Source organism: Saccopteryx leptura, chromosome 4 (assembly GCF_036850995.1).
Source record: "Saccopteryx leptura isolate mSacLep1 chromosome 4, mSacLep1_pri_phased_curated, whole genome shotgun sequence".
Lineage (NCBI taxonomy): Eukaryota > Metazoa > Chordata > Mammalia > Chiroptera > Emballonuridae > Saccopteryx > Saccopteryx leptura.
In genome coordinates, this window is record NC_089506.1 from 123,699,142 (window position 1) to 123,707,029 (window position 7,888).

A 7,888-nucleotide genomic window follows, 5' to 3' on the forward strand; every position below is an offset into this window, starting at 1 on the left:
AGCTTAATACAATACAGATTCTCTCCTGGTTCTGGGGCTGAAAGTTCAAACATGAGGTGTGGGTGTGGGCAGGGCTACACCCCTCACCCCCAGGCCTGTCAGAGTGGGTCCTTCCTTGCTTCCTCCAGCTTCTGGTGGCCCCAGGTGCCCTGTGGTCTGTGGCCCCATCACGCCCATCTCTGCCTATGTCTGTCTTCACAGGGCTTTCCTCTTGGTGTCTCTTAATTCTCCTCATCTCTTTAAGGACACCAGTCACTGGATTTGGGGACCACACCAATCTAGGATGTTCTCCTCTCGAGATCCTTAGGTTCTGGTCACAAACTATTTCCCCCACCCCCACCTCACCTACTGCCTGTGGGCAGCCTGGGGGCCCTCAGAGCAGTACCTGGGGACAGGGGAAAACTTTATTTCCAAATAAGGTCACATTCACAGGTTCAGGGGCTAGGATTTGGGCATATCTCTGTGGGCAGGGGACACATACAACCCACCAGAGTGACTTGCAGACTAAGTTCACCCCCTGAGAGCCCCTGTGCGCCGGAGCAGCGGAGAATGGGCGCTCCGCCCCCTGTGCGCCGGAGCAGCGGAGAATGGGCGCTCCGCCCCCTGTGCGCCGGAGCAGCGGAGAATGGGCGCCCCGCCCCCTGTGCGCCGGAGCAGCGGAGAATGGGCGCCCCGCCCCCTGTGCGCCGGAGCAGCGGAGAATGGGCGCTCCGCCCCCTGTGCGCCGGAGCAGCGGAGAATGGGCGCCCCGCCCCCTGTGCGCCGGAGCAGCGGAGAATGGGCGCCCCGCCCCCTGTGCGCCGGAGCAGCGGAGAATGGGCGCTCCGCCCCCTGTGCGCCGGAGCAGCGGAGAATGGGCGCTTCTCTCCTTCGCTGAGCAGCAGGGTCAACTGCCAGGGCCCTCGTCCGACTGCCAGAAGGCATTACTGCACTGCCTGCTCCTTCCAGGGCCAGCAAGCTGGCCAAACAGCTATTGTCCTTCCTTTTTGCCTGGTCCTGTGTGAGCCCATGTGGGCGTGCTCAGCTTCGGGCTGGGGCCAGATCGGATCAGGCAGGCAGGTCCATGCTGCAGGACAGAGCAGGTCCGCCTCCACAGAGCTGATGCCACTGGGCAGGATGAGCGGGGTTGAGTGTATTTCCCAAAGGCGTGTGAAGAGAATGAGTCTAGGTGCCCAGCACCAGACCTCTCTCCTGGGGCAGTCGCATGGAGCATGTAACCCTGTTCCACTGCCAGCCGTGCCAACATGGGAGCGGAGGCAGTATCTGCCATGGAGCCCAGCCACTGCTCTTTTTGGTGTCCCTCACTCCCTGAGCTCTCCCCACACCATCCTCCTGCCCCCATCTCCCACTTCCTTCCTGCTGACATTTCCACTTCACTCAGTTTCTCCAAGAGTCAATGTGCTCCTGCCTGACTGGGCACTGGGGACATAGTGACAAGTACGATATAGCCCTTGCCTTCCAGGGTATTTCTCTGGGACTTTAACTGCAGGGTGACGTGGAGGCCAGCCTCCTCAGAACTGCATGCTTGACCCCAAGTTACCTGTGCCCTCTGACCCCCTCCCTAAGCAGTTGACTTTCTTGGACTCCTTTCCCCATGTCCTGACCCCAACTGGTAAGGAACTGTCTGACCATCCCTGGAAAAGGCCACGGTACAAACATTAGTGTTTTAGCAGATGGACCTAGAAAAAGCTGATGACTCAGGCGAAGGCAAGAACTGCTTATGGTAGGACTTTCAGGAGTCTGTATCACCACATGTGGGAGCAGTGAGGTGGACACTCCCCATCCCACGGGGCTACCATGAGAGAGAGAGAGTGTGTGTGTGTGTGTGTGTGTGTGTGTGTGTGTGTGTTTATGATCAAGGACAATTTTCTATCAGGCTCACTGTGGGGACACGAGCATGATGACAGGCTTGTTTTACAGGGTCATAGTAACTGGGATGAAATGAGACCTTGCTCAGATCATAAAAAAAACAGAAAATTACAGAAAATAGTAATTAAAACAAGATGCCTCCACATGCCAATGAGTAGAGTCAGACCTCTACCTCACACCATACACAAAAATGAATTCAAATGGGATCCAAGGCTGATATCTAAGAGGTGAAACTATAAAATGTTTAGAAACAGCCTGACCAGTGATGGAGCAGTGGATAAAGTGTCGACCTGGAACTCTGAGATCACAGGTTCAAAACCCTAGACTTGCCTAGTCAAGGCACATATGGGAGTTAATGCTTCCTGCTCCTCCCCCAACCCTTTCTCTCTCTCTCAAGTCAATTATAAATAAATAAATAAATAAATAAATAAATAAATAAATAAATATTTTAAAAATGCTTAGAAACAAAAAGCCTAGGTGTAAATTATCATGACCTTGTATTTTTTTAAAGACTTTATTTATTCATTTTAGACAGGAGAGAGAGAGAGAGAGAGAGAGAGAGAGAATGAGAGAGAGAAGGGAGGAGCAGAAGCATCAACTCCCATATGTGCCTTGACCAGGCAAGCCCAGGGTTTTGAACTGGCGACTTCAGCATTCCAGGTTGACGCTTTATCCACTGCGCCACCACAGGTCATGACCTTGTATTAGGCAGTTGTTCCCTAGATACAACATCACATAAGCCCAAGTAACAAAAGGAAAAATAGATAAATTGAAAATCACCAAAATTTAAAATTCTGTTCTTCATAGGACAGCATTAGGAAAGTAAAAAGGCAAGAGAGAATAGGAGAAAATATTTGCAAGTTCCATGTCTGATAGGGACTTGTACCTAGAATATATAAAGAACTTTGCAACTCAAAAATAAAGAGATGGCCCTGGCTGTTTGGCTCAGTGGATGAACTGTCGGCCCAGTGTGCAGATGTCCCAGGTTTGATCCCTGATCAGGGTACACATGAGAAGTGACCATCTCCTTTTTTCCCCTCTCTCTGCCCCCTTCTCTCCCTCTTCCCCTCTTGAAGCCAGTGGCTCTAGTGGTTTGAATGTTGGCCCAGGGCACTGAGGATAGCTCAGTTGATCTGATCATCGGCCCCAGAAGGGGTTGCCAGGTGGATGCCAGTTGGGTGCATGTGGGAATCTGTTTCTCTAGCTCCTCTCCTCTCACTTAAAAATGATAGTGGATTGCAATAAACATTTCTCCAAAAAAGAGACATCAATGACCAATAAGTATATGACAAGGTGCTCAACATCACTAGTCACCAGGGAAATGCAAGTCAAAACCACAGTGAGGTACCACTTCACAACCAACATGATGGCTGTCATCAACATGACAAGTGTGGCGAGGACATGGAGAGACTGGCGCCCTCGTATGCAGCCAGTGGGAATGTAAAACAGGGCAGCGACTGTGGAACACAGCCTGGCACTTCCTCAGAATGTTAAACAGAGAGCTACAGATGCTGCAGCTGTTCCACTTTTAGGTATAGATCCCAAAGAAATACCAACATGTCTGTGCCCCTAGTCGTCCCCTGGATCTATCTCTTGCCTCAGCAGTGTGTGGACAGAACAGACCCAGGGACGCCCCTTTGCCCAGCCTCCGACCACCTGCCAGACTCTTCTCCAGTGGCCACCTTCAGACCCATCTCAGCCGTCCTCGCCCAGAGAGAGGCCGACCAACCCCTTCGGACCCATCTCAGCGGTCCTCGCCCAGAGACAGGCCGACCAACCCCTTCGGACCCATCTCAGCGGTCCTCGCCCAGAGACAGGCCGACCAACCCCTTCGGACCCATCTCAGCCGTCCTCTCCCAGAGACAGGCCGACCAACCCCTTTGGACCTATCTCAGCGGTCCTCGCCCAGAGACAGGCCGACCAACCCCTTCGGACCTATCTCAGCGGTCCTCGCCCAGAGACAGGCCGACCAACCCCTTCGGACCTATCTCAGTGGTCCTTGCCCAGAGACAGGCCGACCAAACGCATTTTTGAGCTTAACTCTTCCTTACTGCTGAGAAACCATGAGCTCCTAAATCCCCCAGAATTGCTTCACTGTGGAGGAAGCCCCATCAACCTCCTGGTCAGCCTGCATCTGCGGCCCCCACCCCCTCCTCTTTTGGGGCTCTGGCTCCAGACACCGTGGCTCCTGAGGGCATGGGCCTCCTTCCAGGAGCTGGCGGGGGAGAAGCCAGGGGCGCCCAGGGCTCTTGAAGATGCACAACCAGTGTGGGGCTGCGCCCCTTTCTGGGACATGCAGAAGCCTTCCTGCAATGGGTGGGTGACACTCAGGGGTGTGGGAGACACCGAGGTCATGGAGAAGAACCCGAACCAGGCCCTGGGGTCTGCCTGCACAGACCCCCATTTCTGTGCCTTCCTGGAGAACCACTTCCTGGATGAGCAGGGGAAACTGATCGGGAAGATGAATGGCACCTGACTCACCTCTGCAGGCCGGCCCCCAGGCCGGGCTGGGTGATGATCTCTTTGAAAGGCTCCTCTTCAATCACAGCCAGGAGCCTTTGGAGCCCAGAGGCCTTTGAAGGGCCCTCTGCATCCCCCATCCTCATGGTGTTTGGCTTCTGCCTGAGCCTCTTCCTGAAACTACAATTCATCCTTTTAACCACTCTGGAGCCCTCTCCCCTGCTTTGGACCCAATGGAAACAATAAAGCTTTTTGAAAAAGAAAAAAACAGGCACCCACACACAGGCACACAAATGTCTTGCCTTTCTCTGTTGAGGTCTGGGAAGTTGGGGAGCTCCAGAAGTATACCTGCAGAGCCAGTCTCACTATCCTGGGCTTGGCTTGGGATGGGGCCAGGGGTTAAAGGTCAGTGAGGTGAGGAGAGTGTCAGGGTTGGTTCTCCCAAGAGCATGGCTGAACAAGCATTTTGGAATCAACTGAGGGGTGAAATCATTCACATACAGGTGCCAAGGGCAGCATTCCAGAGGAACAGCTAATTGAGGATCATGCCTTTCTTTCTGTAGTTCCTACACAGCTGGAGTCGGGACTGGAGAGGCGCCGTGACCTCAGATGCCCCAACAACCCTGCCCTAGTAACCAGCTCCTCCTAGGGCAGAATGGAGCAAAGCCTGTTTATCCTCATGCAGATAGTCATCTGAGGACAAGGAATTCCCACTGTAGAGATTTTCACAAATAGAATTACAAGTCCATACACTCGACACAATTTGGAATCCCCCCACCCCTGCATAAAGATGGAGAAAATGTTCCAACTCTTTCATTTTGAGATAGCCACTAATTTCACTTTCCATTTAGTTTGAGATCCTACCTAACTAAAAATATCCAAGGAGTGGCCCTGGCCGGTTTGCTCAGTGGTAGAGTGTCGGCCTGATGTGCAGGAGTCCCGGGTTCGGTTCCTGGCCAGGGCACGCAGGAGAAGCACCCATCTGTTTCTCCACCTCTCCCCCTCTCCTTCCTCTCTGTCTCTCTCTTCCCCTTCCGCAGCCAAGGCTCCACTGGAGCAAAGTTTGGGCGCTGAGGATGGCTCTGTGGCCTCTGCCTCAGGCGCTAGAATGGCTCTGGTTGTGGCAGAGCCACGCCCCAAGATGGGCACAGCATCGCCCCCTGGTGGGCATGCCGGGTGGATCCCGGTCGGGCGCATGCGGGAGTCTGTCTGACTGCCTCCCTGTTTCCAGCTTCGGAAAAATACAAAAAAAACACAAATAAAAATATCCAAGGAGTAGGTATAAAATGCCTAACATGTGGGGAGAAAAAAAAAACACCTCACAGTTGAGCTATCCCAATAAAAAATGAAAATAACTATGCCTGCTCCACTTGAAGAGATAAAACCCAAGATTGAGAATCATGGTAGAGAACTTGAAACTGATAACAATAATAAGGAACAAATGTAGAATCTAGATGTGAAGAACAAGGAAACTGAAGAAGAGAAAGTCAGGGAATCAGAAGATGCATGAAAAGAAAATACCCAGGAAGAAGCATGAAAAGAAAAAAAAGGATGAAAATTCAGAATGGAGGATTATCCATGCAAAGGGGACAACGGGGAAGACAAACATATGTGCAATTGGAGTCTCAGAGGAGAAACGAGAGAACACAACAGAAATAATAAAATGGTGGTTGAGAATGTCCCCAAGTTGATGGAAGTCACTAAGGCACAGACTCAAGAAAGCCAGTGACCCCCAGGCAGGATAAGTACAACGAAGTCCACACCCACCATGCCACACGGTGGTAAAACCATTGAAAACCAAAGACAAAGATGAAATCTTTACAACAGAAAGAGGGGGAATGGTTTTTCTTTCAAAGGAATAATAATAATGTAAGGTATTTTCCCTGTCGAGGAAGAAAGAACGGCGCAGCCACAAAGTGTGGAATAGCAAAAGCTTTATTTAGTAGAGTGCTTCCCGGACGAGGTCCTCTGGTCCGCGAGATGGGGGCCAGAGAAGTCACGCTGTCTCTCCTGTTTGAGGGTAATTTATAGGGTCGGTAGGGTGAAGGCGAGTTGATATGACGTGGCAAAATTTCATTGGCTGACAGACAGTCGTTCTTTTTCAAAGGGCTCCTGGGAAGTTTCTTTTGGCATGCATTAGTGTGGGAGGTTCCAGCCAAAGTTCCTGGGCCTGGTTCTTCACGTGACCTTCCCCCATTGCCAACCGACCTCACAAATAAGACCAATAGTCAACCTCTCAACAGAAGGTATGTAAGCCAAAAGGTAGTGGGGTGATATATTGAATGGGCTGAAAAATAGTCAACTGTCCATCTCAAGTTCTAATCCCTGTGAAAATATAAAAAATACAAACATTTTCAAGCAAACAAAAGTTGGGAGAGTTTGTCACTGGAAAAGCTGCACTAAAATGAAAGATAGGAGAAGCAGGAAGGAAATACAAGTAACCAAAATGGTAAGTTTCATGGTAATTCTAAGTGAATGCCGCCTGTGTAAAAAAAAAAATGTCATGGAAAACAGTTTGGGAGTTCTTCAACATGTTAAAGCTAGAGTTTCCCTAAGACTCAGCAAGCCCAATCCTGAGTGTACACCCATGGGTGGCAAAAACAGGCACCCACACAAAAACCAGTGCACAAGGTCCAGAGCGGCATTATTCATTGTAGCAAAGCAGTGGACACATTGCAGACGTCCATCAATGGATGAATGAGTAAATAAAACGTGGCACATCCCTATGATGAAGTCGTATTTGGAAATAAAAGGAATGAAGTACTGACACGCTACCACATGGATAAGTCTCAAAAACATTACTTTAAATGAAAGAAGCCAGTCACAAAAGACCTGCATGCGGTTTGATTTCATTGAACATGAAATGTCCACAACAGGAAGTCCATGGAGACGGGACATAGATTAGTGGTCACCAGGTGCTGGGCGTGTGTGTGTGACGGGGCTGGGGAATGACTGCTGATAAGAGTGTCTGTTTGGAGTGACAAAATGTTCTAAAACTGTGGTGATGTTTGCAGGACTGTGTAAACATATTAAAAATCATTGAATCAAGCACTTTAGTGAGTGCGCTGTATTGTATTTGAATTATATCTCAATAAAGCCCTTAAAAACAAAAGGAGAGACATGAGAATACAGAGAAAGGAGGAAAAATATAAAGCACTTAGTAAAACAACAGATTGACAACCTAATCTTGTAACAATTACATTAAACATAAATGGATGAACTAAATGCTCCAGTTAAAAGGCAAAGATCATTATGGACTGGTCTGTGGTGGCTCAGTGGATAAAGGGTTGACCTGGAATGCTGAGGTCGCCGGTTCAAATTCCTGGGCTTGCCTGGTCAAGGCACATACAGGAAGCAACTACTATGAGCTGATGCTTCCTGCTTCTTTCCTCCCTTCCCTTTTCTGTAAAAGTCAATAAAATCTTTTTTTTTAAGGCAAAGATCATTATATAAGTTAAAAAAACGACAACCCCCAACTGTTTATAAGACAATATCTAAAATATAAGCAAATAAAAATACTGAAAGACAGTGGAAAGAGATATTAACCCTGCAATATTGA